Raw genomic sequence first — 19,306 nt, 5'->3', positions numbered from 1 at the left:
GGGGGGGCAGGGCCAGGGGGGGGGCCAGTGCTAATGTTGTCTTGTGTTCACCTCTGCATGTGTTTTCTGTGTTCACCTCTGTGTGTTCAGTGCCGTGTGTCTGGCAAATAAAGTCAAGACCCCCTCAAAAGTTACGGTTTATTTCATTTTAAGGATGAGCACCAAGCAACATCTCCAGGTGCTCCTTTGAGAACCAGGGCAAAAAAGTGATGTGCACCCCTGCTTATATCGGACTATTGTGACTCGCTCCGCGTTTAAAACAGACGGTGCATGAATGCAGTTTTACGGTAAGTGAAATTCGAGTACTTTATTTATGTGTTGCTTATGTTTTTAGTCAGCTAACGTTAATGAATGTTAAGGCTTGGGTTAGCATGTAGTAAGCAAGCAGTAGCTACATCTGTGCTAACGATGCTAATCGTAACCTCCAAGATAAAACGTAATAGAGAAGTGTTAAGCATTACGTGGGCTAATACTGTCGAACAAACGGCTTCTGTTTGAGGTTGGTCAAATAAGGTAATCCTTGTAAGTTAGAGAGATATTTTATTAGGTAGGTAACTTTATGCATTGATAAGGTTAATTTAAATGTGCTATGCTCGAGTATGTAGACAAGCTAACGTCAAAGTAGTGTTGAAGAACAGCGTAGTGTATGTGAAATTAACCTCACAATAAGATGTGTGTATATTACAAATATTAATGTCATATGTCAAGATGATTACTTAGATACATATTACAGTATGGTTGGTTGAGCTGGAGTTCATTATTGAGCTTACACGTTAACGTCACAGTCATATCTGAAGAACGAACCCAAACCTTGTTCTTTTTATTAATTGTATTACCATATTGGTATCAAATAAATAGTAAGCATTGGTAACACCAATAAACTATTTTATTTGAGTATTTGTGTCCGGGAGAAGGTACTGTACCCAGTTCCTATGTTCGGCAGTTATAGACTGGGCTTTCTTGTAAATGGGAATCTTTTTTTTTTTTTTTTAAATCAATATGGACCATTAGCTACTGTATAATTATCCTTAAATTATGTTATACAATTCACCTAATACACAAGTATGGCATTTTGAGACAGGATGTGCAACAATTGCTACTGTAATTTGTGTGCATTTTGTTGTTAACTAAGATGATGTTATGATTTACTTTGTGTTAGTATGCACGTGGACGCTTTCGACATACCTGGAGAAGGAAGAAATGGGTCTTCGGAATGATGGGAGTTAAAGACAAAAGGCGGAGACTAGTGTTGAAACTAGTGGAGAAACAATCAAGATGCCACCTTGTCCCTCTGATTAGACGGCATGTAAAGTCAGGAAGTAGCATTATTAATGATGAGTGGAGAGCATACAGGAGAGTGCTGAGTAACATGGAGTACAACCACTATACCATAAACCACAGCAGATGGTTTGTGAACCCCCAGACTGGCATTCATATCCAACATGTAGAAAGAGCTATAGGTTGACCGTCAAAGGACATGTCCGTACAGAGAGTTTGTTGGAATGGTCATCTTGGCTTGGCTCTGCTTGCCCTGATGGACTGCTTGGACGCTTATTCAAGGATATACACAAAGCCTTTCCAGTCTGAGTGAGTACCATTATGTCTTACCAAGTCTTTCATTTATGTCTGAGAAAAGCTTTTATGTTTAAATATGTGTATCAGTCATACTAAAGAGTCATTACTTTGAGTCCTGATTTTCTTCATGTGTGAATAAAATGTTTTGCTTGGTTCTGTTGCATCTTACTTTGCATTTCATGTGAAAAATGTGTATTAGGTCAGCGTGCATGTTATAACTCATCCATAAATGGACATGTGTATTAAACTTAAAAACAACGCACCCTTTCATTAGTTATAAATGTTAGTGACTCATCAATAGATGGTGATGTGTTTCACACTTTACAATAAGGCTCCCTTTTACTAATTATAAATGGTAGTAACTCATTAATAAATGGTGATATGTGTCACACTTTACAATAAGGCTCCCCTTTGGCAGTTATAAATGTTAGTAACTCATTCATAAATGGTCATAAGAGATGCCAAGAAACATCAAGATGGAAGGGGGGGAATCAACTCGGTGAACAACAGATACCAAGGATGCTGGCTGATGAAGAAGACGAAGTAAGCTAGGTAGTCAATATAAGGCTTAGCAGTACAGATAAATGTGGGCTCACTATTTGGCAAGCAACCGGTCACAGGTGCCCTGTTTATCTCATGTCTTACAAAAGTGTACTAATGATTTATAAAGTGTTCACAACCTAATTAATAAATGAATTACAAACTATTCGTAAACCCTTTATAAGGGTAGTCTTATTGTAAAGTGGTACCAAAAAAGCCTCTCATCCTTTTCAGTGAATGACCACTCCAGTCCCTCTGATCACAGCTGACTTAACTCCATTGAATTAGCACACAGCCTTCTGGGCTACAGGCTCGGGGGCCATGTTGGAGCCTCTGTGGTGAATATTAGATTGCACGCCTCCAGATCTCATTAAAGGAAGCAACAGGACAACGTCTGCATCTCGAATGAGACCATAGGCCATCAGGCAGCCTGACTCCCTGTTGGATTGACTGATTTGATTGACTGTGTGTGTGTGTGTGTGTGTGTGTGTGTGTGTGTGTGTGTGTGTGTGTGTGTGTGTGTGTGTGTGTGTGTGTGTGTGTGTGTGTGTGTGTGTGTGTGTGTGTGTGTGTGTGTGTGTCAGGGTGCAACAGGAGGCTAAGATGTTCCTTAGGTAAATGTAATTAGGCTACTTTTACAAATTATACAATTGGGGGCGATTGGGTATTCTGTGGCATGCTGTAAATGACCTATGCTATAGTGTCCCTTATATACACACAGGTCACATGATTCAATGATTGCAAATGGCTAGACACTTACAATTTCTTCAGACGAAGGGGTTCTTCCTTTCCTGTCTTCTTTTCCAAATGGCAGTCCACTAAAAGAATAAACAAAATGATGTCAGTTTCCAGAAGTATCCAGACACTGTGTAATTAAAAGTGTCAAATTAGTCCACGAAAAAGAATAAGTGGGACAATGAGCCTTTTCAACAAAGATGTCCAGTATTAGTCTCAATTGATTATGTAACGTTTTTGAATAAAAACTACTTGCGCCTGAAGGCAGGACTTTACAGTGGTTAACAAGTAATAACTCATTTACATTTCAGTCTAATTGAAGTTTAGGCTGATTCTCCAGAGAGGTGGCATGATATCCAATAATAATTGATCAAATAATTCACTATGACATACATGTTTTTTGATGGACTGAGAGGATATGTTTCACCCTTCTAAAAAACATTTATTTGTAGAAAGAAGTGTTGACTTGTTGTTTTCTCAAGCAGATGTCATCAGTCAAGAAACACGAACATAATGTCATTCATAATAGACAGATGGGAAACTTTGTAAATGATTATTACCTTCGTTGATCTTTTGTCTTTCATCATTTACTTTAAAAATAAATTATAGGCCAAAAATGTCTCCCAAAACATTCTCCTTTTGGCCTAAAGTATACCTTAGAAGCACAGTTGGAGTGAAACAGGGCAGAAATCATTAAGTTGAGTTAGTTTGAACCATTCAGGTTTCTATCATTGATACTACAAACTATATCCTCTGCAGATGTATAAGGCAGTCAAAAACAATATGCAGTATGTTAGGCCACTTTGATGGGTAAATAGAACAGACAACCTTTATAAATGATAAGAAAGTCAAAACTTCTCTCTCTTAATGCTCACAAATATGAGCCTAACTAAGAAACGTTTGGCAAATATGAGTCTGAACTCCAAAAGTTTATTTTTCTTCTTCAACTCACAATAAAAGAAGCGCAAATGTGCTTCTTTCCATGCATTCAACACGCACATAACCTCACAAATACTTGACCTTCATGCTCAATTTCAGCCTTCTACAGTAAGTCAACAAAATTGAGGCCGCCACAAGGGGTTGGGTTTCTGTCTACCACCCGACCAAACAGGGTAAAGAGATTCTAGTTGCAGCTTAAAAACACAACATTTGCCAACATGTGGATACAAGCATGATTTACCGATCCCCTCTTCTGTGGATATAAATATACAGTGAGAGCGAGGACGTTTTGTCCATTGATTGCTAATAGCAGACCAGCTCTGGTGCTGATTTTCTGCCGCATTCCAAAAGATGATGCTGTGAAAGACATAAACAGCAGCTAATTAGAGGCTGATATTTTCCAGCAGGAGGGCTTTGAAAGCCAACTCTCTGCTTTCACTGAAAAGGTGTTTCATGAGTGTGCAACAGTGAAAAACAAACACCTTGGGATACATGGTCCAAATATAGTCCTCAATTGCACAGGGACACCAGTCAGCATCACTGGCAGTCATTGAAACACAGTGAGCTAGATGAAGAGGGCCTTAAGACATCTGAGGACATGTCTATTTTTACAGTAGAGGGGTCAAGAGAACACCCTTGATCCCAAGTATAAGGGCAATATAGCTACACTTCACTGTATGACACACACATACAATTAAATGTCTGTACTAAATTCATAAGCAGGAAATTCCCTGAAATCAACCAAAATTGTGTTCTTCACTATACTTTAGTTGAATGCTAATTATCTATGTGCATAGCAGAAAGAAAGAGAGAGACAGTGCAATCACCATATGTCCTCCTACAGGAGCCCTTCAAAAGCTGGTTAAGAAACCTTCCCAGGAAGATGGAAAAAGGAAGTCTAGGGCATTCATAAAAATTATACTTTAAAAAAATGTCATCAACTATTATAAAAGACTAAACATATTTATCACAGCTTTTTTTAAACGTCTCAATATATTTAAAAGACAATTACTTTCTAAATTGAAATGAGCAAAGCAGCGTATAGTTACAGTTGAAATGAGGCCTAAGGGACTTAGAATAAATACCTTACTGAGATATCTTTGACTGATTGCTAAATGATTCACCATATCGGAGGGGATGACCATTTTCCATCATTATTTCTAACGTCTGTTTATGCAGCTATATCTCTGCTGCTCCACAATACTTCAATCAATATGATATTTTAACACATATTTAGCCATTAACAGGAAAACAACTTCCAAAATAAACATTTATGTGTTTTACTCTTTTTGCACATAGCTATTGCACCATCCCAACGTTGGTAAGCTGTCTTCCATGCTTTGCTCTCGTATTGAAAGGAGATATGTAATGCTATCTTTCTACACACTAATATCAGCGGCAAACATTCATCCAGGGAGCATGCTGGTGGGGAGCTCAAACATTATTATGGCGGAGATTTCAGTGCTTGTTTAGTGAACGAAACCATCAGTCTCATCAGACTGGAGTGTCCTCGTCTCTTCATTATGTGTCCTTTCTGAGGTAATTCAGGTCTTTCTGTTGCATTAACTGTCAAATATTATGATGGGAATTATGTAAAAACCAATAAAGACAACATCTGTAATGGGTAGATTGTTTTTCTTTATGTCTATCAACTTGTTGTCAGTGCACGTGATTACATAATGGGACAGCATCATCTGCTAAGTTGGTGCTGCAAAGCTTCCACTTGAGTCTGAGGAAGAGAAAGGTCAGCAAGGTAGAATAAATAAATAACATTGGATCTCTTCAGTGTGAAAGCTAATTATTTATTTTTTTGTCAAGAAATTCATTTCTTAAGGTAAATACATATGATATCTGATATGTTTGTTATGTGATAGTGACTTAAGAGTGTTGAGAGTGCATGGGTGTCATTAAAAGAACATCATGGTGATAGCTTGAATTCATTACAATTTAAATAGTAGAGTTCCCATCCAAATGTGGGCAACACTTTTGTGTTCGGAGCCATTAAAGCATCACAGAAAAATAAATTAATAAATATCACATATCACAAAAGAGTGTGTGTTTTTGCTTTTAATGCATGAACTGTAGAAAATAGATAAAAGAGGCCTTTTTTGTTACAATATTTCAAAGCCTGAATACATATATCTTGGTTTATTCATCGTAGCCATTGGTCTGACTATATTGCATTCCTTTTATATTGAAATAACGACAACAGACCATCCCAGTGTCCATTTATCTAGCTCTTCTAGACAACACGTCAAATATTCTCCAGTGTACACAACACTGCAAAACTCATATGGAATAGGAAGGACCGTCTGTTGAAGGAGACAAACACTATTAAGCTTGGACTAAAAATTAGATCTAAAATCTATTTAATAAGAAGCTGAGGGGACCAATGTTTAAGGAACAATGGTGGCCTCTCTGTTTGGCGGCAGGGACAGAAAGCCAATATCCGGCATTGAGATATTACCACCGGGAAGACAGAGCCTCCATCATTCTGTGTTGATGGAACCACTTCCTTTGTCTTCATGATGCTGGTTGCTTCTTTCCCACCAGACAGGCAGCCTCGGCTACAGCCACGTCTGAGGCCCACTTGAATTTGGCTAAAAGAGTTTGGCAGAAGGAGACCAACCATGCTGCGAGCAAACACCCAGAAGATGAAGACACCTCCATCCTGCCAACCCTTTGCACAAGGGCACTTGTATTTATGTGGGAGGCAATGAGACTGCCGTATGACACCATCTGCCATCCCCCCTGTTTTTCAGCTGTTAACATGTCGGACAGGGCTGATGTGGAATGCCAGATATTGGTTGTAAATGATGATGACAACTGTGCCTACCATAGAGAGTGGAACACATTCTTAAAAGGTGGAATCTTTAGCAGTAAAGGCAACTTTATAGTCAAATGTTTTAGGTTGAGCTAATAAGAGTAGTGCAGTAATGGCTATTTATTGTAGGCTGACCCAGAGATTAGCATGGAAAAGCTCTCAAGCAGCATATTTTGACAAACCTTTTTCAAGTGACACACATCAAACTGTTCAATATTTTAAGTAGTAGTAGTAGTAGTGCTTTTCGTAATGACAATCTGATAGGGGTGTAACGGTACACGTACCGACCTTCGGTTCGGTACACGTGTGATCTCAGGTGCTTATTATACATCCATGGTGCTGCGTCGCAACATTCAGAGTAATTTGCTCACATTGGGTTCAACGCGTCATAGAGCGACCAAGTCATTTCATTGGACGAGAGGCATACTATGAGAGCTGGTCAGAGGGATGCGTTCAAATTTAGTCAGTAATTTGAGGAACTGTCGAAATGGCGAACACAGATAAAGTTGAGCTCGAAAATCCTCCAGCATCATTGAAGTCTCCGGTTTGGGAATATTTTGGTTTCGCAGTTACGTACAAGGATGACGGACAAAGACAGGTGGACCGAACCAAAGCTGTTTGTCGGCATTGTTCAACTAAAATTGGTTATGCGGCTGGCAATACATCAAACTTGCACACTCATTTGAAAAGGCATCACCCGGACGTGAATATCACCGGTACCAAAAGAAAAAAGACTGAAGTGCAAACCCAACTCCCGCTAGCATTTAAGCCTCCACCACTCGCAAACAGTTCAGACCGAGCCAAAGCTATTACAAACGCCAAATATCCTTATGTTGCCATGTTAGCAAAGCGCTACCTGGCTGTATCTGCTACCTCTGTCCCTAGAGAGAGGGTGTTCTCCACATCAGGAGACATTGTTACTAGTGCCAGCAGATCTGCCCTTTCGGCAAGCAATGTGGACAAGTTAATTTATCTTTAAAAAAACATGAAAATACAATGACAAGCAAGTCCTAATGTCAAACTGGCTGCTTAGGTGCTAGTACAGTAAAGTTCAAATACAGATTATTTCAGTTAATCGAAATGCTGCACCTTAATGTTTATTTTATTATATTTTGTATTTATTTGAGTGAATACATTATTCACAGTTTAATAATAATTTAAAAAATATATATATTTTATGTTTTGTGATAATTTTTTCTGCTGTACCGAAAACGTACCGAACCGAACCGTGACCTAAAAACCGAGGTACGTACCGAACCGAAATGTTTATGAACCGTTACACCCCTACAATCTGAAAGTACACACAACTCAAACTGATGGAAAAGTCTATCCAAGATAAATGTACTCTAGCCTTGAGAAATAACAATTATAACAAGCTGTGGTCAATGAAGGTCAAGCTTATTTTTCACTCTTTAACGCACCATCTGGCCAAAGCAGGCAGGTAGCCTTTGATGCTTGTTCTCGCATATCCTGGCCAGAATCTCAGATGTAGTCTCCAAGTAAAACTGATATTTAAAATCAGCTTTAGAAGAGAGAGACACAGAGAAAAGACGTCTGAATCTCTCCCAGGCAACATGAAAGTAAATGTGAAAACAGCGGACCCAGGAGGCCTTCAAAATACAATAAAGTATATTTCTTTAAGTATTGTACTATAGAACCATTTGAAGCTACTTGTACCTACCTACCTGAGTATTTTCACTGTAAACTTCTTTGTACTGTTATTTAAGTAACATTTTGAATGCAGGACTTTCACTTGTAATAGCTTATGTTTACAATGTAGTGTTGCTAATCTGGATACTTCTTCCACAACTGTTCACAGTGCTTATAAACCCAAAAATAGGGGTAATGACTAACACGACAAAATCCCCATGAACTTTAAGAGACTTAAATTTAAAACTTATTTCAGCTGAAACCACAAAAAGACAGAAAAACAGCATTTTATAGCGTTACTAAAATGGTAGATATATTCTCGATGCTGATTATGTGAATAGAATAAGAAGTTTACTCATGTATTTCATGCATAATCAACAACCCTTTGTCATTGAACCGTTTTTTCCCCCACTAGGCTGGGGCAGGTCTCTTAGGTATTAGTTTCAAACTCCAACAACAGTGAAACCACATAAGAATGGACGAGCCAAATTCAATTCTGCGCATCAATTCTGCTCTGCCCCTGGTCCGTTGAGGCAGGAAGAATAATGAAATGTTTTGTTTGCTTTATTTTCTGTGCAAAGGAGGAAGGATGGATCTCTGCTGTCAGTTACTGTATGATCTGTTGCTCCAGTCAGGGCAGGCCCGTCACTCAACATTTCTCTCTCTTGACATCAAAACATTTGATAATCACGCCGCTACAGACGCAGTAGAGTGGGGAAAGAAGAGAAGCTCTGTGCATACTCATTATGCTGCCTGACAAGTCTCTTTGTCATTGGACTAAACTGCATGACATCTAACAATAAATTGCATTTTTGACAATTTCCTAAGCCTAACGTGCAAGAGTAACAATCAAAGCTGGATGCATGTGAATGTAAAATGAATATGTGACAGGAATCTGTGAAACAGGCGTGTTCAGTGTGTCGATCCATGGCTTTGGTGTGATTGTTTAGAGGGGTAATATAAGCTGATGAAATGGTTTTGTCACTCTGATTATGCAGATTTGTTTCTATGGCAAACATATGTTTAATTCTCAAACCACTAAAGGACTTTTGAGCACAATGTAGGTGGAACACAGTCGATAAACACAATCAAAATGAATTTGACCCTCAGAAAACATTTTTATTCTGATCATCTTCCTGTAAAGGCTCTTAGATTGGTCAGAAAGGGACATTTAATTAGCAGAACTCGGAAAGACTCTTTAAACTGTAGATATGTTCCACTCATGGAGACAGAGAATAGCGAGAACCTTAGAGCCATCATCATGAACACTGCTGCATCCCAGATGAATGGAGCAAATGTGAGCCCTTAGCATTAAGTAAATGAGGTCAAACCTATTAAGGGTTGAGTAAATAAAGAGAAATGCTTTTCCTCTATAAATGAAATGTTGTTTGAGTTTGATTGAGTGCTACAAAAACTTCAATGACGTCTGTGTGGAGTAGGATGACCTTGAAGCTGGCACTCAAATCAGACAGCATAATAACATTCAGATGGTCTCCCTGCATGATGATGACACAGCCTTGGCAAGCCCTGCCTCTCCTGTGCTTTGCCCTTGAAGGACAAAAACCTTTACCTTCCTTATTTACAAAGTTAGTTCAACTCCAACCAATGGCTTACCTGTTTTGTTGATTGATTTCATCATTGCTTTACGGTTGCAAAGTAAAGACACACCTACATTTGCAAGATGGACTAATGACAACCCAATTAATAGATCATGTATGACCTGAAGGGTTAACCTTGAGACTATACAAAGGAGATGTAGCTTTACTTATATATTCAAGTTAAGATTCAAACAGCTTTCATGTTTGCAGATATTTCTGTCTTATCAGTGTTTTTGTAACGGTTTCATTTATCAATTGTATCCTGCTTTCGAGATTAAATCGAGACACAAAGCCTGTTGTATTTCAAAATGTTATCAGTTATCCTTCCCTGTAATTACATTTTTTATTTAAAATAATGTTTCCTCATTATCCCTTTCGTTTTTACTTATTTTTCTTTGAATATTGTGAAGAAATGAGTGGTCAGACCAGGTGGGGTTGGTTGGTGGGCTTTGGCCGGGGGAAAGGAGGAGGGAGGGTTGATCTTGCATCTATGTGAATAGGTTATTGTACATTGTTAACTTATTAGGCCTAAATATGTCAAATATGTCACGCAAATATGTAAATATAAATATGTCACAATAAATCAATATTGAACCTGAAACATTCTCTCCCTCTTTAGTCTTGCATTCTGTCTCTCAAACTGCTATGAAACAATATCATCTTTAACGTCAACCCCCAGTGTATCTATGTTTCTGTTATTCTTTTGTCTTTTAGATAACGGATGCATGACATTTACGGCAGAAAAGCTAAATAAAGGTCAAAGAAACCCTAGCATCCATTGTTGCACCTGAGAAACACGACTCCCTCTTAGTGTGGGAGTTAAAAGGTAAGCAGACATTGCATAACTTGAAGCCTCACACGGTTGATTGGAAGAGACAACCATGACCATGTGCCGGGCTCACCGGTCACCTCCCCGCTCAGGATGACCCACTTTGAGCCAAACATCAATCAAACAAAGTTACATTTGAAATAGAGCATCTTCTCAGGGTAAGCTGTTTAAGGCAATGCTCTTAGGGTTAAACCGGGATCCATAATGCAAGGAAAGACAATGTTGAAGTGACACTACTGTACCTTTAGGACTGCGAGATAGTGTGGAAACCTTGGTTGCTGATAATGTATGTTATACATTCACACAATAGGAGCCAATCTAGAAAGTGGATGAGATTCTCTTTGAACTCTCCCTCCTCCCTGCTCAGGTTTGATCAGGACTCAATCCTCTCATGTAACACAATCAAACTGAATGACAGCACTCAGAGTCTGCACTCGGGATAATCATGCAATCAGATCGCATTATTTGGCTTACACAGGTGCAAAGCCAATGTGGAGCATCTGTCATTGAGGCTAATTTGAGTCGTATTTTGCTCATTCGCCTCGACAGATCTCTGTGGAAATCATTTTTCCGTGATGAGAGGGTTTCCTCCATATTTGAATGTGTGGTAATGAGACTACAATTTCAGTGATAATAATTCTCCGAAGTGCCTCATTGTAAAATTCATTTATAAAACATATACCGTCCGGCCCTCAGGTCATAATCAACTGGTGTGATTGCATGGACAGAAAATATATTATTATTAGCAGGATATTATTCAGGATGAGAAAAGAGACAAAGGGTGAAATGCTATCGTTTATCCATAGTTTATTTATAAATGACCGGCTTCACATTTATCTAGAGCCTCCATGATAATGCTTTGAACAGAAGGTGAACAACGCAATTAAGCCGAGGCAGAACAAGACAACTTCATGTATGGCTGCACAATAATAAACATTTTCAAATGCAAAATGGACTAAATTAGGCTAAATATGTGTTGAAACTGCAGACACATCTTTCTAAAAAACGTTTTCTAAAGACTTATCAAACCAAATATGTTTGGTACAGATCCTTCACGATCCTTTTAATAAATGTTTCCATTAATATCGATGCCAAATTATCCATTACTCCTATATCGTAATCGCAATATCAGTCATAATAATCCCAATTAGTTATGTTTTCTGAATCGTGAAGCTCTAAAGACAACCTCCCTGATGTCAATGTGTAAAACTGCCATTGTTACTGATAGCAGATGGCACATGAATAGCAAGTTGAGAAGAAAAGAAACAGATCTTGCTGAGCAAGAGTCTTTTTTCCAACTCTGACTTTACCGGCCCTGTTTTAACGGTCGCTAGGCAACACTCATTAGTGTGCTCCACTGATTGAGTCAGAGATGGGATGTATGAGCCCAAAGTTTAACATCTGCTCAGAGGAAATTAGATCTCTGTTGGGACATTTTGGGAAGGAGCACTAACACCTGACGTACTGCTCGGGTAAACCTAAATATATAAAGTACAGGCGGCTGTTAAATCAGCTGTAAACTTTAGGAGTACTTACAATGACAGCCTTGGGTTATAATGTGCTGCCAAACATATAATTACTGTTGTACGTATTTATTTGATTCACTTTTTGATGCTCAGAACATTACAGGAATTGTCTTTCATGGACAGTATGAAAAAGCACTTTGTGGTCATCATTACAGTTTACACAGACTTAGAGGAGAACATCTACTTTACTCCAACTTGCGAGTGAGATTTTCATACTGGCTTGAATTTGTTTTCTTCAGGGTTAACTTGAGGGTGTGGAACATAGAGCTACAGTGCCTCACACTAAAGCCTGACTATGTATTATCGCTGCATTGTATTCTGATCCATTGTTGGTTTGTCAAGGAAGAGAAAAGTCCCATTATGTTGATGAATATCAGGGGAAACTCCAGGGTTGAGAATGACATCTTTTTACAGCTGAAGTTTTCCGATCGCCCTAACATTTTATGCTATAAAACTCCATTATGTCTGCTGAAAATATCTTAAAATAATACAACATTATCTATAGAGACACAGCTAGAGTCCGAAGGTTCTAAAACCATTCAATTAAGTTGCTCACATATTGCTTTGCTGTGTTTTTGCATTACGATAAGGACTCTCAGTGTTTGACTCCATCACAGCCATTTTATTACTGAAAGAAATGCCTTTCTTTTGTTATTGCCTCAGATGTGAAATCTTTAAAAACAAAAAGGAACATAAGAAGAAAATTGTTGTTCAACTGAAGCGTTATTATAGCAAATCCAGTTTTTAGTGTTTGAAATGAGCAACTGTAACCTTATGATAAGCATGAATCGCCCACCATCGCCTGAAACGCATGCACACACACACTAGACTTCATTTAAATACACTCCCCAATGACGCTTAGTTATTCTTTTCATTTCTAGACTGGACGGTAGAAAATAACCAATAAACCTTTAGAGCAAAGTTTGCCTTTGTTACTGTGGCTGCATTTATTTGATCTCCACCACATAGAGCACATCCAGATCCAGTTCATTAGTTTCCGATTGAGTGCCAGGTATTTTGTACTTAAGGGAGGAGAGAAAATCAATGTTGCGCTCATCCTGTTCGCCAATTCTTTCTTTGGGAATCTTTCAGCATGGCTTGTCTAATGAGCTCCCATGAAATGTGGCTTCCACACAAGATACCTCCTTGTGTCCGGGCAAACATTTATTTCTCCTCTCCCTTTCCCTTAAAGTGCATGCACACTACATAAATGAGACAATTAGATTTTTTTTTAGAAGCTGCCAAGTGCAGGGTTGCGTTCCGATAATCCAAAAATCAGCTCCTAAATTCTAACCCTATCTCCTATTCCTTGACCTCTGAGTGAAACGTCACGGGGTTAAGGGATAGTGGATAGGAGAATTCAAAAGGACTTAGGAGAAGAGACTGCGGTACGTTAGAGAATCCGAATGCACTTTCACTATCCGACGTGTTTATGATGCGCCAGCGGACGTCATGAATGTGCGTCTGCTGCTGTGGGGAAACTATGGAAACCACAGTTTTCTATACAGCGGACTACAACATGGATGTTTAATAAGAACGAGGGACTACTGTAAACTCATCTAGAGACTCTGCACCGTGCTCTGATGCTGTTGCTTTATGCTTCATGAACGTGGACAACAGAGAAACATATTCTTCATGACCAAAGTTGGAATTGAAATAAAAAAGGAAAGTGAAACTTATGCTCGTCACCCTCTCCCTCCGGTCCACATTAATACAAATGATCCCAATACGTATGATTGTATGAAAAGATCTTAAAATCAATACAAATGTATTTATTATAAACGTTAGTCCTTAACATCTATCACTGTGTATATCACCATTCAAACATCTTTTAAAAGTTGAACAACCTCCACACAGCTCAGTGAAATGTTGACTTTATTTGATCATTTCAGTAAAAACTAACGTTCATATTTCTCTTTTTGATTATAATACTGATGAACGTTCAGAAAAAAGCACTTTGGCAACTTACCACATACGTTTTAAAATGCTTAATAAGCACCGTAACTTTCATGATATAATGTATCGGTCATAATCGGTTGTTTCCGTGAACGGCCGACTGTTGTGATGGCAAATGCTGCGGCTGCAATGCATTGTGGGGCAGCATTTTCTCCTCTCTTTTCGGTTAGGGAGGTCCAGTGGTTCCTAAGCTAAAGGAGGTTATAAAGGAAGTTTGAAACCTCCTTTCCTTTCATTTGGAGAATTGGAACGGCACTTATCATGGCTGCCAGTGACGTACTTCCGGGTCATTTCACTCCGTTAGGAAGGTTCCTAAGCTAAATGGACTATTGGAATGCAACCCTGGTTTTCAGTCATTACCTTACAGCCACTTGACATGACCATTATTCAGATGAGCAGAATGGTCTTTGTGTGACACAAGTTATTAGTAAGCTAAGTGTTCTACACTATTAGGGTGAGTCATGCAGAAGGGATTTTATTGAAGAGTCATGCGTTTAAAGAGTTATTGGTCACTGTAATAATTGTTTTTCTGGCCTGGACCTTTGTAACAAGACTTTACTATAAGTAATGTATGAAATCTACTGTCTTGTTGCAATTTATATAAATAATAATACAATTTGACATTAGAGTAAATTAAGCTTTCAGAATAATAAGTTGTAGGCATAATAATGTTCAAGGTCCAGTTGAATATAGTGCATAATGCAACAGATTGTTCCGGCTCGACACAGAAAAACAACATGTTTCCAACTAAAAAACACCAAGGGAATGTCAATGAGGGGGCTGTCTGTGACCCTGAGTGCCCTACATGCTCATTTGTGGCTCCTCTGGCAGTATTTAAATGGTTAACTGAAGGTCCTCTTGTACGTCAGGACATTAGGTCACACACACACACAAACACACACTCACGCACACACTGCATCATCCAGCACTCACGTAGGTTAGTCTGTTTTAATCAGGTTTGTTTGATGAGAGCATGGTTTGACTGGGGCAGCTGGCAGCAAAGGACAGACACATTGAATTAGTCCCACTGAGGACAATACAGTAAAAACAATGGGCACTGAACATTTCCTTAGTATTAAAGGTCACCTATTATGCAAAATCCACTTTTTCATGTATTTCTGACCATTAGCATTTAAAGCTAGACAGACACAGAATCAGCACTTTTGGAACAGGGCTGAAACAGAGGGGTATATACAGTATGGCATGCTACAGTACAATGCACGGTCTGTTGGTATTTAGAGCCAAATGCTTCAGAGACATGTTTTGTATATATCTGAGACCTATAATATATCGGTGAAAAGAGTATAATAAACCTGGACCTTCAAGGAAAAACTATCCTTAATATTGCAGAATAGAATAGGGAGAAATGTGATGGGAGCAAATTGTGTTTTTTTATAGATCTTTACCTGAAAATACAACAAATGTTACCAACATTTCTAATCATAAGAAAAATGTATCCCCAAAACAAAGAGCCTAAGTGCATTATATAGTGTAATTCCTAGGATAAAACATACATATTTCACAAAGGATAAAATACTCATGTTCATAATAATTATATGTGAAAGGTGTTTTCACAGCAGGGAAATGAGAATGCGAAACAGGCAATCAGTCACCTTGACGTCATTACATTCTCAAGTGTGGACAGTACATATGGTTTTGAGTCCAGTGCCAGTGATTGGCCTCCAGTCTATGATAGCGCTGAAGCCAGCAGGGTGCAAACATATTCAGTTTTCTGAGTCAAGCTATTCAAAAAATGTCATGACCTTTATGTTTCATTGAGAAGTCAAAGCACCACGTCCAGGATGTCAAACTGAACAAAAATGACCATGAAAGCATCAACCCAGGATTGACTTCTTTTGAAAAGAATAGAGCTTTGAAATAAAGAAGCAGGGGGTAGTCGCTGTTATAGGTTATTAAATAATAATAATAATAATGGGTTTAATGTATAACGCACTTCATATCCCGAAGTGCTACAAGCATTTAGCATGGAACAAAATAAAAACAGTACACAACACGGTAGAATTAATAAAAAGCAGTAAAAACAAACAATGAAAATGGGCAGCAATCAAAGTTGGCATAGTCTGTATGAATGTGTATTGATGTATGAAAAGGCCAGATTCTGGGAGCCTTCAAGCCACGGCTATGATTGAGATTGAAAAGGTAATAGTACGTTCAGAGGTGAAATCTGATCCTCTGGAGTTTGACGCAAGACGAAAAGACCAGTCAGTGTGATTAGTGACCGACCGTCATCCTGTTGGTGACGCAGCTTGCTCGGCCTAATCAGTTGTTTTTGTTCTGGCAGAAAGGCACTACCTCCCCTGCTCACGCCCATTATCCTTCATTAACAGAGCAGAGGGCTGCAGAAGAGGCAGAGAGACTCAGCAGGTTGCGTTAGAGAAACCTCTGTCATTATTTAAGCAGATTTGTATTTATTTTTAATGGGAAAAAATATATATTTTTCGCTTTCTCTAAACAGCGAAAGAGAAAGTTAGTGAACCCTGAGCTGCTTTTTGCAGAAAACTGACTAATCTATTGATTTTTTCCCCGGGATCTCTCAGCATCATTAAATATAACTGAATCAGGATTTGTTTGATGTATTGTTACCAAAGGAACATCATTTCTGTCTGCCACAAAATAGCAAGAGGTTTTGGCCAAGTTCCTGAAAGAATGTTTAAAAGAAAATGTATTCTAATGAACTCAAAATTGCAGAGAAGCCTTGAATATTGTATTCGAGTGCTTGAGTCTTGTTATTCATATGTGATTACCTTTGAATTATTTCTGGGACATAGTAAATAAGATTTAGGTGATCCTTTGATGATTGAAGCAGCACAAAAGAAAAGAAAACAGAGCTTCCTTTAAAAAGGGCAACATTTAGGAGAAGGTTTCTGAATATGAGCTGCTGTTTGCAGGAAATGATATGCTAATTCGACCTATTATTTTCAGGCATTTTCATCACCTCACAGTGCTTCATTCAATAAAAGTGAATCAGGAATTCACAAAACACAATTTAGATTACAGCTAATGGTAAAATGAGGAAATGAGCACACAGCATAATCAAATGTAGCCTTTGTGTGAATCAGCTACCTATTCAATGTTGAAAAGCATTATTGTCTAGATCAGTGGTTCCCAACCTGGGGGGCGCCCAGGCCTCAGATGATTTGAGGCCAAATATCATATTTAGATTTATTATTATTATTATTATTATTATTTTTTTTTAACATATAATTGTAACGCAATACATGATTGTCACTAAAAGCCTTGTCTCTACATTACAATAAAATATAAAAAATAATTGATTAATTAATTTGAATACAAATTCAAGTTAGTAGCTATTGTAGGCATAAAAAGACAGAAATGTATAATTCTTTCTTTAATATAAATGTTTCTTCTGCGCGTTAAGTGTCCAAACCGGGCTTGTCTGGATAAGCGCATTTTTAAAACATAGTCATTGTCCATGCCGGTTTCAGTTGGATTATTTGTCACAGTTGCTCCGATCAGATCGGTCTCCTCCATTTTGTAGATTATCTCCGACTTTTGAATCAACATAAACACATCGGCAAAATCTGGCTTACTTTGAGCATGTTTTTAAACAGTTTAATCCCTTTGTGAATTGTTTCCACTTGCGCCGTCCTTTAATTTCTTCATACAGCGGGAATCCAAATGAATTAATCCTGAGTCCAATAACCATCAAAGTCACTCCAATAGTGCTCCTTAATTACGCTTTCATCCTCCTTTAACAAAATACTTTACATTCATCCAGTTTGTGACAGTAGTTGTAGCATTTTGAGACTTTGAAACTTCAATTACCGCTGTTGCAACCCCCCCCCCCCCCCCCCGCCCCCCCCCTTATGTGTCTGTGTGTGGGGGGGGGGGGGGGGGTGCACAACTTCCAACAGGAGTCATTTGGGGGGGCTCTTGGGAAAAAAGGTTAGGAACCACTGGTCTAGATTGTTTTAAACAAATGTACAGTTACAATCATTGTTGATTTGTTACATTCTATTCGATAAGTAACTGAAATATAAAGGACCCAATCAGATTTATGTCAATTGGCCATAATAAACACTATGTCAACAGATCTTTCATTGGGCATCTGTATGCAAACCTGTACCATTTTGATTATCATGTCTCTTATATTAGGACGCTAATTTAGAATGTGGGTGTTAAATTGGTTCTTCAATGGCATTATATCGTGCATATAATCAATGTCAGTCAATGCTTTCATTTCAGGTCACTTCATTTTCCCTTTTAAATTGGAACTTAATGTCCATATGGGATGCTAAAATGCGGACTGTAATTTCTCATTACCAATGCATAAGCAAAGGCTTCCATTGTTGTCAGCCCACAACTTCAAACCTAGTCTCATTCCATGTACAACTCAGAATATCATAAGAAGCAATTACCGGAGCAATAACAAACCCCTCACTTGGAAAATCATATATTGATCACTAATTAGTGCCTAATAAAAACGTACCCCGCCACTACTTGGAAAGTGAAATTACTCTTCTGATTATGCTTACTGCACATGCATAAAGACAATCTTATTTAAATAAATACATTTAAAAAAGGTGATGAGCTCTGAGGGAGGCTGTGATTGGCTGCTCCTTTTCCAGCAGAGATGTGTGTTACATAAGGTGGCCTGTTGTGTCGTGTGGACCAGTCTGTGCTGGAGAGTGCTGGCATGTGTGTACACGTATGTGACAGAAATGGTTTGAAATAACAATTAAGCACTAAATGAGATTCAATTGACACAGTCTGGGTAAAATGTCAGTTATTAACTTGTGATGACATGCACAATCCACATATCTTAAAATAGGGAGTATGTTAATATTCAGATAACGGCTTTTATCTACATCTCATATTTTGTGATTTACATTTAATTTGAAAAAACAGTAGACGACATCAGCTTTTTCTAGATTTAAACTCAGTGTTCTTCACAAGAAAAGTGTCTCCACTACAGCATTGAAACCAGGATTATATGTTTGCAATGTATTGTATGTATACATATTATATTACAATAGATTTGAGGCTTTACGAGCCAGTAATGTAACAAATAAAAACACAAGATTGAAAACCGATCAGTCATTGGTTGCCAGTTTTGTTGGCTACAGTGCACCCTGCTATAATGACTGCAGAA

At 38.3% G+C, this 19,306-nt stretch overlaps 1 protein-coding gene across 1 annotated transcript in view; it reads right to left on the bottom strand.

Moving 5' to 3' along the window:
- The window catches only part of syt1a (synaptotagmin Ia), a 193,841-nt gene that overhangs the window by 121,475 nt on the left and 53,060 nt on the right, over positions 1-19,306 (bottom strand). The window contains exon 2 of the mRNA XM_034225858.1: positions 2,876-2,933. The gene's annotated coding sequence lies outside the window, so the exon portion shown is untranslated. The remainder of the gene's footprint in view (positions 1-2,875; positions 2,934-19,306) is intronic.

Source organism: Gymnodraco acuticeps, unplaced genomic scaffold (assembly GCF_902827175.1).
Source record: "Gymnodraco acuticeps unplaced genomic scaffold, fGymAcu1.1, whole genome shotgun sequence".
In the NCBI taxonomy this organism is placed as follows: domain Eukaryota; kingdom Metazoa; phylum Chordata; class Actinopteri; order Perciformes; family Bathydraconidae; genus Gymnodraco; species Gymnodraco acuticeps.
The sequence above is the reverse complement of the archived record's forward strand: the minus strand, read 5'-3'. Positions and strand labels throughout refer to the sequence as shown.